Raw genomic sequence first — 20,362 nt, 5'->3', positions numbered from 1 at the left:
GTGTTGACTTCATGATGGTATGTATTGAACATCTGGGGGAGAGATGTTTAACTGGGTTAAGTGCGTTGCCAAAGGGCACAGTGGTAGTATGAGCAGACCGTGTGTGAGTGAGGCTGCAGCACTGTGTAATCTCTCTGAAATACAGAACACACAGTCTGCCTGTCAGCTCGGGTAGCAGCAGCACCTGACCCCGCCTCACCCCAACAACAATCTTTGAACAATCTGTTTTTTTTTCAAATGTCAAATGTCTGGAAAATGATGTCTGACTGCCCGGGTAAAGGAAATGTGATGTGCAGTTGAGTGGAAATGGCCGCATTTTATTTGAACCTTCGCCAGCTTCAAATTGTCCTCTCTGAACTACTTTCAACAGCCTCATGGGACAATACAGAGAGTGTGTGTTTTGTGAGCATGTGTGTGTGTTTGGGGGAGGAGGGGGGGCACTTTGATGTCCAGTCTATCACCTGCTATTCCCTGATCTATAACAGGTCTAGCACTTACCAATTCACTAATGACTGTCCCAGAGGTGTGTGTGTGTGTGTGTGTGTGTGTGTGTGTGTGTGTGTGTGTGTGTGTGTGTGTGTGTGTGTGTGTGTGTGTGTGTGTGTGTGTGTGTGTGTTTGTGCATGTGTATTATGTATCCATACATGCATATTATCTCCCACCCCCATACATCCCAACGCTCCTACTCACCCTCTAGCTATGGCCTTTGAACCCCTGTCCATTACTGTGACACACACACGCATAAGCACACACACACATTTTGAAGACATGGCGATAAACAGCTCATGCACACACTGGAAGGTCACGGGTCACATGCTAAAGAGGTTAGGGGGAAATGTCTATAACAATGACATCACTTCCTCAGTGTATATGATCTATAAGGGGGTTGACATAAAGACCCCTCTGATGGGCTCCTGGGGTAATTGGCTAATATAATGGGGAGCTGGCATCATGTTCGCTTGCAATGACATTATTAGTAGTGTTTGTGAAAACAGATTCAATATTCAGCACAGCAAAGAGATATTATCATTATGTTGTTGTCACTGTTTGTTCATTACAGATTACTGTACTGTACGTTTAAATATTGTATGGCTTTGGGTTCAGTCTCTATTTTATTTTTGTATTGCCTCTACCTTCTACCTTTTCTAAAGCATACAGCTGTCACATTTAGGTTGCTCCTCCTATCGGACTGGCAGCCACTTATTTCAGTGCATCCATGAACATCAACAGGGAGACACTTTAATGCTAGGCCATGACATTTAATATGTTATCCTACAAAGTAGTTAAATGGTTGACTTGTGATGCATTCATGTGCTGGGGAGGGGCTCTGTAATGTTGGATAGAGAGTTGGCTGCTGAACAGCTCTGTGTGAATGAAGGGAAAATCAAATCTAGAATACAAACAATAAGAACAGGAACTCTAGCATCACTATCAAATAAACGCGCAATTCTGGTAATTGAGAAAAATGCTGCTGTGTAACACGCCTACTTCCAGTTTAATAGTACTGATAAATTCAAGGATTCTGTTGCTCAGAGGACACTAGATGCAATGTACACTGTCATTGTATTTCAAACCGAAACAGTTTATAGTTTCAAAGATGTACATCCAAAGTCATTAACTGTCCTGGGAGGTCTTTACTTTCCCCTAAAGTCTAGAAGTTTGCCCAATTCAAAGGCCAACCAATGTTCTATTACTATGTCTTTTCTAAAGTGCTTGACACAACTTACAATCATTATTGGAACTGCTTTGAATACCTGGAAAAGCATTTTAAAGCTCAGGAAGGAGTTTCATACTGGCACAAATGATCAATATGTTAATTGTAGTAGCAATAATTTAAACTAATCCAACCCTTCTTTCTACATCTCATCTCTAAGACATGCTTTAGTTCCATTTAGTTGAGATTAAGCAAACCTTCTGCTGGACATCTAGAGACATTAATATGGAGTTATATTTATGCATGAAATGAACCCTCCCTTCCTGGACCAACAGCGCTCAATTAACCTCAGACCCTGGATGGAAGCAGAGCGGGGACAGAACACAGCGGTGTCAGATTGCACACCCAGCCCTGCAACCAGCACCACCTCCAGGGAAGGTAAGAGGGAGGAAATGAGGACGGAGGATGATTGGGGGTGTGGGGATTGAACGTGCGGTTGCCAGGCAATACGTGTGTGTGTGTGTGTATGTGGATGTCATGCTTGGCAGGAGCTGTAGCTCCATGTTGCAGAATGACCTACTTTAAATCGAAAGGGAAAGAAAGAGCAAATGGAGAGACGGAGATTGGGAGAGGAGACAAAGTGGGGAGCAGCTGAGCAGGTTCCCTAGTTAAGACAGAAAATAAAAGAGCAGGAGAGAGAGAGAGTGATAGACAAAGGGAAAGAGAGCTGATAAAGAATTAAAATTATGTACAGGAGTGAGTCGAGCCAGAGAGGAGAGATGAAACAAAGACAGAGCAGAGGAAAGGGCAGGACGCAAAGTCCATAGAGTCAAACACGTGGACTAAATCTGTGCTTCTAATCAAAATAAAGTCCTCAGTCTTTCCGACTGACAGTTATTTCCTTTATTCCTTAAAAAGTTGAACACACTGAAATGGATCCTTTGAAACTCATCATTCAAACGGCTTCTTCTGTAGCACAGTATGCTGGAGTTATAATAATGAAAGGACTTGCAGAGCATGCTAATGCCGCATTTGAGGGAATAACTTGCATGCAAGAAGTATCAGCCTAAAGTTACACATTAGTAATTTGTAAAAGGAAATACTAGCAGTGATTACAATAGTAATAAATATTCACAATTCTCAAAATAACAATACCAACCCTGCTCAGTGCACTAAATAATTTTAGTCCACAGAGCAGACCTTTGTTTGTTCTGTCATTATTCTACTATCAGCACAATTTTGCCTTTAACTTTACCAAGTGGGTGTTATTGTAACCATGACGACGAAGGTTCCCCTAACACTAACAGATGTAGTCAATTTAACCTAGAACACAATGTTTCTCTACCCTTTGCAGTCATCAGAGATTAAAAAAGCCTATGTCATTCTATATTTATATGTTAGTTGTAGTAGTTTGGCATATCAATAATATATTGTAATGTATTTCTTATATCGTGTGTAGCACTCTACATAAGCTTTAGATGGATATCTTCACTGCTAGTCAGTTAGCACGCTCACTTCAGCAGATGCCTCTGCAAAACAAAACTGTAACCTCTGTTTAAACACTGATTTAATTCCCGCTTTAACCAAAGAGTTTCACAATGTAAAGCACATTTATAAAATTGTGCTTTTTAACCCTTTTGGAAGGTAAATGAAGCCGATAAACTATGTTCTAAAGAGCAATTACAGAACCATTTTTGTCATTTGATAAAGAGTAAATGGAAAGTAAATGTTGAGTAAATGTTCAACCTAACTCACAGCATCATTGTGACCTGTTGTGTAAACATCAGTGATGGCAGCATTGCATTATGGTCCACCTCGATGGAACAGACCAAACATTATAGTTCTTCAGTCACATCTGTGGTTATCTTGTAGTATCCTCCACTAAAACTGGTCTACAGTTTATAATCACACCACAATTGTGTGAGCCAACATTACATTTCAAATCAGTCATTGGGCACCGTATCATATCAGACGCCAGCTTTTAATAAAAGATCAAAATCAGTCATGAGGTGTGTATCAGTCTAGCCTATCATCAGCATGTATTTCATGCTAACTAGGTGACCCTATCGACAATAACACTGCAGCTTTATGAGTTTATAGTCCCAAAAAGACTTCACAAAAGAAAGAAAAAAGCACACAACAACACCACATTATGTCAAGCCATCCAAATCCTCTGCAGCTCATACTGTCTGAACAGAAAGGACAAGAGGCGGGGGGACCCCAATCAGTCTGATACCCCCTGTCAGTTTCCACCCATCATCCCCGCAAAGACAGGATAGGGGCAGGCAGACAGAGAGGGAGGCTGGGTGAGGAGAGACAAGAGAGAAAGAGGTTAAAGATGCTGACAGCAGATAAGAGAGATTAGAAACAGAGAAGAAGAGGGGCTGGAGAAGAGAGGAAGAGGTGAAATAGAGCGAAACACACACTATATGTGCACTGAAAACATAGAAACGTTGACTTTAATCAAATGTATTATGTCAACAGATGTAACTTAACTGCATTAGGTTAGCTGAAAGCAATAATATTGAGTTTAAATTTAAAAAAATAATTGGTTCAACTTACCCTAACCCTAACCCTATTATTGCTTTCAACTAACCTAATACAGTTAGGTGACATTTTTTGACAAAATACAACCAATTAATGTCAACATTTTAGACTCATTTTTTTCAGTGTGGCACCAACAGGGGAATCAGCACTGATATTTATGATTGTAGGGAAATCCCAGTGAAATCAAGTTAACTCAATATAAGTGTATTTGTAGGGCTTGCAAAGCATGCAAACGAAAGGATACTGAGAAGGAGTGAAACAGATTAGATCTGTACATTTTAAAAAGTTTACAAGAGATTCAAGTGTAATGTGTGGATACTAAAAGGGTTTAACATGAGCAGATCAGGGTTGAAAGGATAGACAGTGAAGAGGAATGAAAAAGAGTGAGGAAAGAACAGAAGATACAGCTGGGGAGACACGTTGTCTGCCCAGGTTTATTACCCAGATGAAGCATAAACACCAACACCTCACTCTGGACTGGCTCCCAGTTTAATTGCTGCTCTCCTATGAGACCACACTTATTGTATTATCATTAGAACCTCAAGATGTGTGTAGTACAAGACATATTGTATCTCCTTTCCAATCCCTGCATTCTCTTTCCTCTAAAAGTAAAGATATAATAATAAATCAGGACATTGGATTTAGTCCTCCACATCATCTCAGATTGTGCCTCTCATCTCTCAGTCAGAAGTTGCTGGACTAATTAACAGTCATTTGTGTTCATGTCACATCCACTTGCAGACAGTTTTAAAAAGATCAAAAGAACCAAAAAAATAACCAGCTTCAAGGCTTTCTGACAGCTTTCTTCTGGATATCTATAAACAAAGAACCCTCCTCCTCCTTACCTTATCTGAAATATTGAAGACCTCCTGCTGAAATCCGAATCACACGAAAGACGTCCCCTCACCTTTGTCACGACATCACATATTCATGACATACAAAGAGGCTATTTAGTGATCCCTCCAGGCACAATGTTCCCAGTGAAAACCCCACCCACCCACCGGGGGCTGGCAGCCCCCCAAATGTGTTCATCGGCCAGTAACAGGCTTTCCAATACAGCTTAAAGAAACCAAGAACAAAAGCACCGTGTTGAGTCTACCACTCCGTACTGAAGCATGATTTAACCTGACTGATGGAGTTTAATTCTAATGGGACCATGGCCGTATTTCTTCCATATGTAATGAGGCTCTTTGTATTGTGCAGTGTTTAGCTTCTATTCCTCACTACAGGGCCATCAGTGAGTCAGAGAGAGGGCAGAGCAGCAGATGAGAGGGCTGCAGCCAGCTGGAGGTTAAATAAATGTTAGGCCGGCTCTGAGCGTTCAGCCAGAGGCTTCTGACAGGACCCTGCTCCACTGGAAATGGCTTATTAAGGCTGAATCGTCCCTGCCTACCTACAATGTGTGTGTGTGTGTGTGTGTGTGTGTGTGTGTGTGTGTGTGTGTGTGTGTGTGTGTGTGTGTGTGTGTGTGTGTGTGTGTGTGTGTGTGTGTGTGTGTGTGTGTGTGTGTGTGTGTGTCTGTGAGTGTGTGTGCGTGCGTGTGTGTGTGTGGGCTTCTATTTGATGAGGACTGAATGTCCTTACAAACAAAGAGGACAAAATGAACACTGATATCAGCTGACAAATCATTTTGAGTCTGGACGGGTCTGTGCTGAATACAGCAGGTCAGCATTTATAAAATGTGGCCATGAATTAAATCACGTTAAAGAATACAGGAGTTGGATTTTTCACCACTAGAATGTGATTTTTGAGATTAGTCTGGCGAAATACATCACGTTCACTGACAACGTTGGTGTGTGATCAGAGGGAAATGCAATGCTTACTTTTTATGTATATTTGTCACAAATTCCCTCAAAGCAACTACAGTGTGCTTATATGGCTATGCGATCATGGTTATAGCCAATAGGCTGTAGTTTAGTTTTGCTTCTGGATCTATGGTTAAGAAACTAGTAATATCAGGGAACAAATAAAGCCAAAATGACTTGTTGGTCTCTCATAGAACACCTATCCTGTCTGTGAGGTTAAGTCATGATGGATTCGTTTGTCCTTGAGCCAGACTGTGAACAAACCGTTGCCAATGATTGTGTATTAAAATGGTGGCGGCTTTATACAGACAACGGTTCTGAAAGGTGAACGGTGAGCACACGTGCAAACAGAAGTTATTTGTGATCCATGTTTGGGTTCAGGATCAGATTTAGTTTAGTTGAAGGTTAGAAAATGAGCTGGCCCCCAGATGTATAGTAAAACCAGGATGTGTGTGTAAGTTTCTGTCCAGTTAAGTTCCTTTGTTCCAAAATAATAAATGAACGCCTGGCCCTCTCTCTCTTTCTCTCTCACCCCCTCACAGTCCTCATCTTGTTTTGAATCACCTCTCCCTCTCTCTCTCTTTATCTCCCTCCTCTCTCCTCTCTGTTGTTCTTTTGTTCTTGGTGCCAGCGTGGTCTCATCATATCTGATCGTTGTTTTTTGTCTGATAATGCTGCGTTCACTCAGTTCTCACTCTTTCTGTTTTAACCTATTTCATAACTCCATCTCGTATCACATCCATCTCACCTGGCCCAGGTGTTTATCACTCCTTCCCTCTTTTCCTCATTCTTCTCCTCTCCTGTTATCAGTCATTTCTCCATCCATCAATCCCTGCATCCTATATATTCCTCCATGCCTCCATCACCCCGGGTGGGTCTGGGTTCGACACAGCACCTAATTAGCACATCTGGATTTCACTTCCTGCTCCATCCCCCTCCAGCGACCCCCCTTTAAGCTCTCTCTCACACACACACACACACACACACACACACACACACACTCCTTTAAACTTCCTCTTTTCTCCTCTCCTCCGACTCCATTCCTCCTTGTCCAATCAGAAAACTCCCCGTTCACCACGGCTCCTTAGCAACAGCTCAAAAGAGTGGGAGGGTAGGAGATGGGGGGAGGATGAGGGGAGGGAGGTATGATGGGGGGTGAGGAGGGATACAGATGAGGAGTTGGATTGGGAGACCATCCGCAGCGGGAGTGTGAGGCTGGAGGTGGGTTTGCCATTATCAAAGCATTGCATCTTAGTGTGTGTGTGTGTGTGTGTGTGTGTGTGTGTGTGTGTGTGTGTGTGTGTGTGTGTGTGTGTGTGTGTGTGTGTGTGTGTGTGAGAGAGAGAGAGAGAGAGAGAGAGAGAGAGAGAGAGAGAGAGAGAGAGAGAGAGAGTAGGGGGGATACAGAGAAAGAGCATACAGCTGAAAGGGAAGGAGTCTCTGTTTTTCTGTGTGTGTTTTTTTTTGCAACAAAAGCTGAATTCAGAAAAAGGGCAACTGTATGTGCTGTAAAATCCACAAGGTATTAGTTCAAAGTCTAGCCCACAGCTGGCTAGAGTGTGTGTGTATGTGTGTGTGTGTGTGTGTGTGTGTGTGTGTGTCTGTGTGTGTGTGTGTGTGTGTGTGTGTGTGTGTGTGTGTGTGTGTGTGTGTGTGTGTGTGTGTGTGTGTGTGTGTGTGTGTGTGTGTGTGTGTGTGTGTGTGTGTGTGTGGATGCATCCTGTATATCCTAGACAGGGAACAAGGTGCACCCCTTCTCACCCCACGGTCATAATTCTCTCCCCGTCTTCCTCTCTCTGCGCACACAAACACTAAATCTCTCTAAATGTTGGGCCTTTTACTATTGTGACTACTTAATATTCTAATGAATACAAAAATCTGCCTGATGGCAATGTCAGAGACGTGTGTTAAAAACAAGATAATTGCCTTGTAAGCTCCCAAGTGAGAGAGTGGATGAATAAACATGATGTGCCTGGTGTGTAGATCCCTAACACTATGAAGGAGCAGCGGCATAAAGATGTCCTTTAATGCCTGAACAGCTGCATAAGGAATCACTAAGCTTAACTCATACTGCAAAATATCATATGGGAAAGAATCTTGTCAGTGAGCACAGTAAGTCTCGTTCAGCTTAATATCCTACATATAATTATATATAGAATCATATAAATCTAACATTGGCCAAACGCTGATTATAGTCAGTTTCCATGCCTCCAGCATGGAGTATTGAAGAAGGTTCAGCTCAAATATGAAGCCATTAAGACATTAGAAATCCATCAAACATCACATTTCAGTAAGTACAACTATACCATTCATTGAATTTTGAAATTGAAAAGGTTTGTGCCATGCAGTACAGAGTACTCATCAGATATTCTTTTCAAGTGTTTGCTAGTACTCCTATCTCATGTCAACAACACTTATTGACACACACAAACACACACACACACACACACACACACACACACACACACACACACACACACACACACACACACACACTCACTCACATGGGGCTGTTAGTGTGTCAATAAAAAGGCAGAAAGCAGAGTTGCTAAAGGCCGGGACGAAGACGAAATGAGCTGCGTGTTTGAGATATTCTGAATATTATCTATATATGATAAATCCGACTAAAAGTGAAGACAGGATAGCAGCTGTGTGTGTAGAGGAAGAGATGAAGGAGAGATGGGAGGGACAGATGTACTGTCCTCCTACATACATGAATGAACAGAGATTGAGACGGAGGACAGGAAGGTGTGTTCTTAACTATGTCCCTATGAGTACAAACACACATCCCATTATGGACCTAATGTCATTTACAGCTGTGGAAGAGAGAGGAGGGGTAAAAGAGCAAAGTGGGGGCTAAGGAAACCAGAGGAAATGAAATTTCGTAATGGCCTAATTATGAAACCTAAAATTGGAACAGACAACTCTGTGTGTGTGTGTGTGTGTGTGTGTGTGTGTGTGTGTGTGTGTGTGTGTGTGTGTGTGTGTGTGTGTGTGTGTGTGTGTGTGTGTGTGTGTGTGTGTGTGTGTGTGTGTGTGTGCGTGCGTGCGTGTGTAAGAGGGACGGTCCAGCCCCTTGTGGAATTACTTTAATGACTGTAATAACCTGAGGAGGGGGCCAGTTATGGCAAATGTGTCCAGGCAAACACACTACAATGCAGTGAAAAGCATTTAAACAAAATTAAATCTGAATTCTTTAGTTTTAAACACATAATAAACCCCAATATTAGGCTGCAGTAGTTCTAGTGGGTCCTGTGTGACATAGCGAGAAGAAGGAAGAACCTTTATATTTGAACAATCCTTTAAAAACAAACAGAAAAGGTGTGTCCTGCATGAACCCTCTTCATGATATATTAATGGCAGCCTACACATGACCTCAGCAGTCCACTGAGGAATCACACATCACATTAATGTGCAGCATACACTATTTACTGTGTGCGTGTGTGTGTGTGTGTGTGTGTGTGTGTGTGTGTGTGTGTGTGTGTGTGTGTGTGTGTGTGTGTGTGTACTTAAGATATGAAGTGTGTTAGCATGCTCGTTTGAACACTGTGAGGAAAAGCCCACTTCCCCCTCCCAGGGGAACCATGGTGTTAAAATGAGTGACATGTCAGTGTGTGAGTATGTGTGTGTGTGTGTGTGTGTGTGTGTGTGTGTGTGTGTGTGTGTGTGTGTGTGTGTGTGTGTGTGTGTGTGTGTGTGTGTGTGTGTGTGTGTGTGTGTGGTGATTACTGTGCTGCTCGAGTGCTTAAAAGGTGTGAGAGAGGGTGTCTTTGTACATCTCTGAGCGTGAGTGTGTGTGGGGACAGGTTTAAAGGGATTAGGCAGGGTGGTGGTGTGTGTGTGCATGCGTGTGTCTGTGCACGTGTACACTTTTGTTAAGGTGTTTTTATTTTGCTGAGACTGTTCAAGGGAGAGATAGTGTTGAGCCTCACACTGTCTGGAGCTTCCTGTGTGTGTGTGTGTGTGTGTGTGTGTGTGTGTGTGTGTGTGTGTGTGTGTGTGTGTGTGTGTGTGTGTGTGTGTGTGTGTGTGTGTGTGTGTGTGTGTGTGTGTGATTATAACATAATGTGAGGGTTGGTGAGTGTTTGAAGCTGCTGACAAATCTAATTAACACTTCTGCATCTCAATACCACCAAGACAAAGGAGCTGGTGGTGGACTTCCGCAGGAAGAAATCTGCCCCCACACCCATTTCCATCAACGGTGTGACTGTGGATGTTGTCCAGGATTACAAATACCTTGGAATACACCTGGATAATAAACTGGACTGGGCCAAGAACACTGAGGCTGTTTCCAAGAAGGGCCAGAGCCGACTCTATTTCCTGGGGAAGCTCCGGTCATTCAACGTATGTAACATAATGCTGAGGATGTTCTACCAGTCGGTGGTAGCCAGTGCCATCTTCTTTGGTGTCGTGTGCTGGGGCAGCAGGCTAAGGGCAGCAGACGCCAATAAGATCAGCAGGATCATCAGGAAGGCTGGCTCCGTCCTGGGGGTCCAACTGGACTCTTTGTTGGTGGTGTCTGAGAGGAAGATGCTGAGTAAACTGCATAGTATCCTGGATAACAACGCTCACCCTCTCCACCAGGTGCTAACCTCGTACAGCCCCCCCCCCCCCCCCCCCCCGGTGTAAGAATGCCAAAGGAAGTCCTTCCTTCCTGTGGCCATCAGACTGTTTAACTTATCTATATCAGGTCAGAGGGACAGTCTCCACTGGCAAAAAGGTCACTTTATCCAATTCCACTGTATCACTTTATTTCATTTATACTTGTTTTATTTTTAGATGTGCCGCTAAATTGCACAGTGCGTATTGTTGTATATTGTATATACCTACGTATTAACTGTCATTTTATTACTTTTACTTAGTGCTTTCTTAGTTTATTTTATGTTAGTTTGATTTTACCTCTCACTTTGTATTACTTTCCCACTTTGTCCTGCTACTGTTTCCCTCGGGATAAATAAGCTTCTTGAATCTTGAATCTTGGCGATATCTATCAGGTACAAGACACACACACACACACACACCCACACAGACACACACAGACACACACACACACACACACACACACACACACACACACACACACACACACACACACACACACACACACACACAAACACACACACATCCATCTACATGTCCCTCCCTAAGAGGAGACATGTGCTTTTTCATAGCAAGCATGATCTACAGACTTAATGTGTCGTTAAAAAGCACAAATAAATAGAACTTTGGTAAAAGTACAAAGAAAACGCCTCTGATAACTACAACAAACTACTGGAGTCTGACCAGGCTAATACTCTGAAATTAAAAGCTTACTTTGTTTCCATATTAATTTAATCTGCAGATGGTTTTCTAAAGGTCTTTCAAAGTATGAATCTGGCAGCCTTTATGTAGATGGAAAGTAAAAAAAAAATCAAATTGTGTCCACTAAATGTGTCTGTAGTCTCAACCGGACCAATGTGTGATGTCACAATCAGAATCAAGTTTAAGTAGGTTAACACATACATGGAATTAGCTTGAGTGGTGCATACATATACGTACACAATTACACAAGAGCAGATATAGAAATAGTGTGTGTCAAAACACATTTGAAATAAAAAGTGTGTTTAGAAGAAAAATATCAAAATATCAAAAAGTAATATCAGGAGTAAAAAAGTGGAAGAGCTGTGTGGATGTGGAGAGGTAGCATTGAACAGAAATGTGCATGATTGAGTGGCCGACATGATGTGCCTATGGGAGGGGTATGGGAGAAGAGTCAGTGTCAGTGGGGGTCCTGGGCCTTGTGGATGAGGCCAGTACAAACGGTTTCTCTAACATGAGGTTTTGGTCCTGATGGGGCTCAGCCTCCTGCCAGAAGGGAGCGGATCGAACAGTTTATGTCCAGGCTGGAGGGGTGACAACTACAATCTTCCCTGCCCGCCTCAGGGTCTTGGACACATACAGGGCCTGGAGGGACGGCAGATTGCAGCCAATAACCTTCTCCACAGACAAATGATACGCTGCGGCCTGCCATTGTCCTGCAGAGTGAGTGTCTCTGTGGCCAGATGCTGACTCACTGAGGCCGAACACCGAGAGTGCTTGTTAGGGAAGTTAAGAATATAATCATTGTGTAAATACTGATTTACTTTGTAGTCCAGTGTGACTGTCATGTTATTATGTTTTCCATATTATTGTTAATGCATTTATTCTCAATTACTGTATTAACCAACTGCCAGTAGTTTTCCACTAGCTACAGAACAATACCGATGTAGTCTGCATAAGACACACAGGGTGAACCTTCAGAACTGGTTTGAGCCAGTTCTGCTTCCTCTATTTTGTATCTTGTATTTGTGAAGATAAGGACAAAGAATCATCTCTACACCCACTCACACCAGATAATACGTGACCATGTTGTACAACCTTGAAACTTAATAAAAGCTGTTTGCAAGGGAGCCCACGTCGGAGTTGGCTGAGTCCAGGTGAAGAGCTTACAACTCTTAGACCCTGACCGGACCCCCTTGCAGCAAGTAAAACTTTAAACGTTTGTATTCGCCTTGCTTTGTTCACTTTTTATTATGATCCTTTCAGTAAACAGCGCTATGTTTGGAGCAGGAGGTTAATCATTTATTGCCTCCAAACCCAACAGTGCTTTAAAAACTTTAACTCAAACTTAAGACTGCAAGACGGGCCGGATCACAATGAGCCTGTCCCTTCAGATCATGTAAATAAATGTGAACTTCACTGAGTAGGCTACTAAGATATTAAACGAGTGAAACTGTAGAATGATGTCAGAGCATCCTTAGAAAACAGAAGACACTTCTTCTAAGCACATTTCAGAATCTGCTAAAAAAAAATATAGGACATTTCCACAAAGATACTATGGCGGAAAATCTTAAATCCACTTTATCTTAATCTTTTTGCTATGTGCCAATCACAAGGTGAAGAAATGGACCAAGTTTCATAAATCCATACTGTCATAGCTTGGTAGCTGTGAGAATGGAAATGAGAGGATCAAGCAGGCTATCCCAGCAGCAGCAGCACTGGTCACAAATTAAAGGAACCATTTCACGAGTGAGTGGAGCGATGGCCAATGGCAAGCTGAGCCCTGAGTCCAAACCAATCAACAGAGTCAGTGAGTGGAAAAATACATGAGAACAAGTGCATGCTCAGATTGGGAGCAGCCATCAAACTGTACCGGCTTTATGGTAGAAACGATTTGTTATTTCATTATTTACACTAGTGATCTTTAATCTTCCTTATTGCATTTGTGTTGCAATATTTCATTGTCACTGTGTGTTTAGTCATGATGGCTCTCATTGCTCATAAGGCCTGTGTGTCTCCATTCAGACCTAATGTCTTAGTCTGGGCACGCTCGCACTAGAAATGATCTTTATACCGAAACATTAATAGCTCCCAAGCAATCACACTGATTTAACGGGCAAGACAGCTATGTAGCTTTTTTATTTTTAAGCAAGGGGCAGAAGGGCACACTTTTTATTTCCATTACCTTGCACATTTAATCTGTATTAACCATCCAGCCTTTCTTAAACAGTGTAAAGGCCACTGCTCTTTTTGCACCTAATCCAAGGTAAGTATTCTTGTTGAAATATTCATAAAATGTGTTCTCTGCCTGTAATCAGATTGCACTGCTGTGTGTTGAAAGAATCGGTCTGTCTCAAACTATGTTAGCCTTTGTGTTGTCTTCCAGTTTCATCAAGTTATCCTTTTCTTTTTGTCCTCTATGGTCAATATACTGCTTTTTTTTTCATTAAACCTTATTTTTGAGATAGAAAATGCAGCATATTTTATTTATGTTAACTTTGCTTTAGAACAGAATAATACATCTGGATGGGTACATGTGAAACGTAGGTCAGGTATAAACCATTTCAAAAATGTTAGATGGCAGAACATAATAACACCAGATGTTATAAATGTAAATATAACACACATTGGAATAACTGTTATTTTAAATGTGCATGCCCTTTATATAATAGTGAATATTTTGTGTCTCCATCTTCACTTTGGCTCTCCCCTGTGTGACAGATAAAGGTATTCTGATTCATAATTAGATTACATTAAGTATTCAGTATAAATAAATGTGATTTTTGTGACCATCACATGAAATAAGCTGTTATACCGACACTAATTCAGTTAGAAACAGGTTGCCTGTGAACAACAGGAAGGTTAAAGAAGAGAGAGAATGTGGAGCAGACAGGACTGAGAGCGCAGCCCTGAGCCGTCACAAGAGTTCTTTGTAGGTTACCTCCATGCTCCAGAGAAGTTGTGTTTGAGTGTTAATCTTTGTCATAGTGGAACACAGAGAGCTCTCCCCGGGCCTTGTTTCAAGCACACACACACACACACACACACACACACACACACACACACACACACACACACACACACACACACACACACACACACACACACACACACACACACACACACACACACACACAGATGGAGGCCTGTGCAGTAATATAGGCTAAGTACCTGGCTCATGGGCTCAACATCTGTATCCCCACCTGGAGTCAGCCAAGTCTGGCTCTTGACCTTCTTTAACATCTTCCTCCTCTTTCCACATCTCACAAATATGACCCTGCTATTTTCCTCTCTTTATAATAATCACTGACTGCATTTCCCCGCATGTTCTCCTGCAGATTAACCATTCTGTTCCTCTCCTTTCTCAATTTTCTTGCCTTTAAGGAGCATCTATTGTACAAGGTTTTCTACTGTTGCCATGATAAATATTTCCTGATTGTAACTCAAAAATAATTTAGTTGATTGTAAAAGTGAGGATATTTTGACTTGAAACAATAATTCCTGGCACTAAAAAAGGCATCCCTTCCCCCAGCAGAGGGAAGGCCTGTAATCCAAAGCATCGTGTGGGATGACCGTCAGCGCAGAATCAAAAACTTTCAAACAGAATATTTCATGACAGGAGCCTGCTGCATGCATGGTTTTATTGGAACATTCTGCTGATAAGTGCTTATCCGGGAGATAGGGCTACACACACTTGCACACAGGGAGTGGGACACACACACACACACACACACACACACACACACACACACACACACACACACTTTGAGCCAACAGATTAACCTTACATCTACAGCTAAATCTCTGCAGTTACGTAAATACTGGTCCAAGCAGCAGCATGGAGAGCAAATACAGAGGGGGAGCAGATTGAGGACTGATGGGAAAATATGCTACTATAATCCTTCACATCGTATTTGACCGATGCTTATTTTATTCTGTTTATTGGTGTTTTTTCAGCTTGTAAATTAATCGCAGAGAAAGAACATTTAGAAAACCTGCTGGTATCATACCAGGTGGCTTTAGATCAGATACTGGAATGATTTCTTAATTAACTTATAATGGAAACAAACATGAAAAAACAGCAAGAAAAATGTTTTCTTACTGGTATAAGTCCTCTAGATCAAAATAACTTGGGCATAGTTAAAATAACTCATAAATTGTTGTTTGCTCAAACATAACTCTATATTCCTGTATATGTCATTGCACACAGGTTTGGAATTTAAGTCTGTGCGCAAATTAAGATTTAGATTAAGATCCCATCACTCAAAAAACAACCAATACATTTACTAAATATTAGATACATTTAAATTATGAATATTATCCTCTAATATCTTCATGTTAATATCTTTAACGTATGCTATGAGTTTACATTGGAGACCTTTCTATTGGCATGAAGTTGTGACTATACAGTTTTGATCCTGGGCACAGCGAGGACATACTGTTGGCGATCCATGACATGAATTGAAGAGTAAAACATGTGCTTGTGTTGCTGTGAATGTGTGAGAGAGTCAGGGGCCCTTGTGAGCATCTGACACGGACACCATCAGGTAGTGTGACAAGGTGTGGACCCTCCATTGTTGTTTAGTGCAACGATTCTGTCTACAGTTACCCTCCTGCCGCTAATATGACGAACAGAAACTAATCACATGCAATTTATTTGCCCTACAAATAAAACCAAAACCCCAGAAATAATCCATTCAAAATGATCTAGCATCACTAGTATAAGTCGTGGGATTCCACTGCTTGTGCACCTTTCCTGAATGTACCCTGCGCTCTGCGAAGGTAATACTAAACTGCACAAATACATTGAATGAGACTACACTGAAATAACTGAAACATTGACTTTAATTAAATGTATTATGTCAACACATTTCACATAACTGTATTAGGTTAGTTAAAGCAATAGTTTTGAGTTGAACCTAATTTGCTTTAATTTAAACTTGATATTATTTCTTTCAACTAACCTAATACAGTTATGTGAAACCTGTTGACAGATTACATTTAATTAAAGTCAACTTTTCAGCTTTTTCAGTGTTGCTAATGTTGAGCAGTTTTGAACGTGAAACAATAAAGATCTGTTTCTGATTTTGTTAAGACTTTTTTTTCTGTACATTGTCATGTGTTGTAAATCCTAAATTTGAGTTAATCGTTGAGTTTTGTTCGAGACAGGGGTCCCTTGAGCTTGTAGTACAGAACATCTCTATATGCTTTTGTTTACCGTAAGGTAAAGGTTTAACAGTACATGGACACACCATGTCCAAAGGAGTTATATGACATACAGCCACGGAAAACAGACCACTTCACCATGATCAGTTTCTCTGGTTTTATTATTTATAGATATGTCTTTGAGTTAAACTATTATTTATTTTTGCTTTATTCTATAAACTACTGACCATTTTTCTCTGTGTTGGAATTCAACAGACACTGGAATGGCTGCCATACATGTAGGGATAAAGATTTAAGACACATTTGGAGTGGTCTCTTCGTTTTTTCCGGAGCTGTATGTTTGTATAATGATGCAGTTGCACGTATGCTCAAAAGGTGTATAAATGCTGTGGTAATTCTCCATTTCTGGAGACATGTACTGTCTGCTCATTTGGTGCAAATGCAATTCTTGTCTTTTATATTTGTTGTACAACGCATATAACATTTTAACTTCAACCATTCCTGTGTCTGTGTCTTTAATGTGACTCTATGTTGTGATTTGGTTATGTTGTGAGTGTTTAAGCTATCGGATCCAGGACATTTAATGTGGTTTTGATTGTAGTAATGATTTGCTGATGTCTAAACAATCCACACAACAACTTTTAATCAAAGCCACATCCGTTCCTCTGCTTCCCAGCACCGACAGGACTGGCATCAGACACACGGCCTTGGGCTTTGTTCTTTCTATAAAAAAAAAACCCATGTTATGTGGAAAGATCACAGAGTGACAATTTGTTCTGATCTTTTCCCTTTGGCCTTGGTGAGAGGGGGAGGAAAGATGGAGAGAGGGGGGGATGTTAGTATGAAACCACTCGGCCAAATATTTGCAGAGAATGGCCCGTCGTTGTCCATTAGGGTCTCTCTCTCTCTTTTTCTTTCTGTTTTCTGGGTGCATTAACCTCCTCTTCACAATGCTCCCAAACAAAGGAAGGACTGTATTTTGTGTGTGTGTGTGTGTGTGTGTGTGTGTGTGTGTGTGTGTGTGTGTGTGTGTGTGTGTGTGTGTGTGTGTGTGTGTGTGTGTGTGTGTGTGTGTGTGTGTGTGTGTGTGTGTGTGTGTGTGTGTGTGCTTATTCAACGCTCTGTCCAACCTACTGCATCCCTCAACAAACACTTATCCACACACACACACACACACACACACACCTGCACATGAAAAAACACACTTCAGATGTATAAATCCAATAATCCTTGCAAACACACACACACACACACACACACACACACACACACACACACACACACACACACACACACACACACACACACACACACACAGACACACACACATACACAGACATACACAGACACTCAATAGGGTAAGGTCTTGAGAGGAAGTAGCAGCAGAACACTTCTTCTTAATGAATCTTTTCTGATAAATATAAAAATATCTGGGTTATTGATCCGGCTTTGTGACCTCAGCAGAGGTCAGCATAATGACTCTACAGGCCATGAGCCAACCACTGGTAACAAGACGTAGATGGTGTTTTAATAACGTTACAGCTTACATCACACAGACTCAACATTTCCAGAGATAAGACACAACTGTTCTGAAAGACACATTCAAAAAGGTTCTTTGCTGATATGTTTAAAGACAAACAATATGTAAACAGCAGTAAAATGAACATTTAATAGATCATAGTCCACTGGATGTCCAGAAGAGGAAGGGATGGAGCGTAAAGTGTATTTTCATAATTTAGTTGCAAGTTCTTCTACTGGATCAAGACTAACTGTAAACATTATGTTCAGCAGGGAATCTATAGTGGACATGATGTGCTGTTTGTTGTGTAAAAAATAATGCAATATGTCAACAGACATTAGACAAACCCGACATCACTACTGCATGACCAATTTAAGGAGATCATTTAAAATCTGAAATGTTCATCTAGGGAGGTCAGTCCTAAAGCACATGTTCATGTCTGATCCAAAAAGACAGTTGTTCTTCCTACTGTGTTTTACAGCAGACTGGAGATGGTGTCACTCCTGAGCTAATTCATTCATGACATATTGAGTCCGATGCCAGACCACGCTAAGTCAAATTAAGACCAGTGCCAGGCTACAGACTCTGGATTAGACCACAGTCTGTAATGCAATCTGTGAAGTCTTGGATACCATTCCATTTATACTCCACAATCACATATAAACACTTGAGGTATATACTGTAATGATACTTGGATCAAAGAAGGACACAATTATCTATTAATTAATTTATTAATTAAATCAGCAATACACACTAATACTATACAACACTAGTAACAATAAGAGCAAACTTGTGTAAACAGCCAGACATTAGTTTGAGACACCTAACTATTTAACAAAATGCACGGTCTCCTTGGGTGTCATGAAAGGAGCCTTAAATAAAATGTATGATTATTATTATTGTTATTATTATGATTATGATTATTATTATCATTATTATTATCATTATTATTATTAACTATAACCAGTGTTGAAGCGAAAAGTGTGATGTCAAAACATGAAGAACCAAAAAGCAGTCGCTTTAAAAGTAATTGTGACCAATGAGGAAACCTTTAATAACACAAAATCAATATTCCAATCAACTGTGGCAGACTGTGCATGTGTGTGTGTGTGTGTGTGTGTGTGTGTGTGTGTGTGTGTGTGTGTGTGTGTGTGTGTGTGTGTGTGTGTGTGTGTGTGTGTGTGTGTGTGTGTGTGTGTGTGTACAGACACCACATTGCGTTTCTCCTCTTTCTGCCTCAATAAACAGCCAATAGAGAGATTTGAAAGAACAACAATGTAAAAGGACATTTCTTACAGTGAAATATTTTAAATGATAAGATATTAAATATTTGGTAGCTGCAGTACACATATTCTACCACCCACAATACCATTATCTGTAGTAAAGCAGAAGCTATGCAGAATAACACATTTAAAAATGAATTAAAGTTTCACAACTGCAGTACAAGAAAAAAATGAACCGTTGACTTTAATTAAATATATTATATCAACATATTTCACATAACTCTATTAGTTTAGTTGAAAGCAATACTATTGACTTCAACATAATGTTTTTCATTTAAACTTAATATTATTGTTTCCAACTCAGCCCGATGTTTTCACAGATTTAACAGTGGACAAAGACTGGGAGCTGAGGGGCATTCAAACCCACGATAAAGTACAGTACCCTGGATGCTGTCTGTTCGATCCACATGGATAAAACATTGTCTCAACAACCAGTGTCTTTGTGAGCCTCTAAAGAACACTAACACAAACCTAGCATGTTCACAAAGTTATTTCCCACAGTTAGCAAATCCTGACTTTATCTCTAAGTTATCGAACAATGGTATTCATTCCTTATATGCTGGCTTAACTCTTCTGCACCTTTCGACAACACACACTCAGCTCAGACACACATGCATACCTCAGAGGAGCGTCCAGGTGAACAGCAGTGCAGTGTGTTGTATCTCCATCCCCATCAATCCTTCAGTTTCCAAGAAACCAGAGAGAAACAGCAAACAAAGACGGAGCGTCTTCAGTCAAATCCACCTCCAGACACACACACAGAGCATGGAACAACTGGAACCATGGAGGAAGTCAAAACCCTACACTCTGCTCTCTCCATCCGTTTCCCTCTTCCTCACTATCCCTTTCTCTGCCTCTCTTTGCTCTCACTGTTTCCCGGTCTGTACACTCTCTCTCTCACACACACACTGATTCTCCATCTGTCACCGCCCCCTCAGCTTCATCCCTCCCACCTCATGAATATTAATGAGCCCCAGAAACACACACACACACACACACACAAGCTCCACTGCTGTCAAACACACTCACACACGCACACGTTAGGAGTTGTGCGCAACTGTCCCACATACAGATGCAAGTCAAATACTGA

At 41.2% G+C, this 20,362-nt stretch overlaps 1 protein-coding gene across 11 annotated transcripts in view; it reads right to left on the bottom strand.

Annotated features, from left to right (window-relative positions):
- The window catches only part of nfasca (neurofascin homolog (chicken) a), a 96,488-nt gene extending 76,348 nt beyond the window's left edge, over nucleotides 1–20,140 (bottom strand). For all 11 annotated transcript variants that reach the window (XM_063911137.1, XM_063911131.1, XM_063911134.1 and 8 more), the window contains exon 1: nucleotides 19,892–20,140. The gene's annotated coding sequence lies outside the window, so the exon portion shown is untranslated. The remainder of the gene's footprint in view (nucleotides 1–19,891) is intronic.
- Between the last annotated feature and the right edge of the window lie 222 nt (nucleotides 20,141–20,362).

The sequence above is a fragment of the Eleginops maclovinus genome, chromosome 20, assembly GCF_036324505.1.
Source record: "Eleginops maclovinus isolate JMC-PN-2008 ecotype Puerto Natales chromosome 20, JC_Emac_rtc_rv5, whole genome shotgun sequence".
Lineage (NCBI taxonomy): Eukaryota > Metazoa > Chordata > Actinopteri > Perciformes > Eleginopidae > Eleginops > Eleginops maclovinus.
Note: the sequence above shows the minus strand (reverse complement) of the source record. Positions and strands in the feature narration are given on the sequence as shown.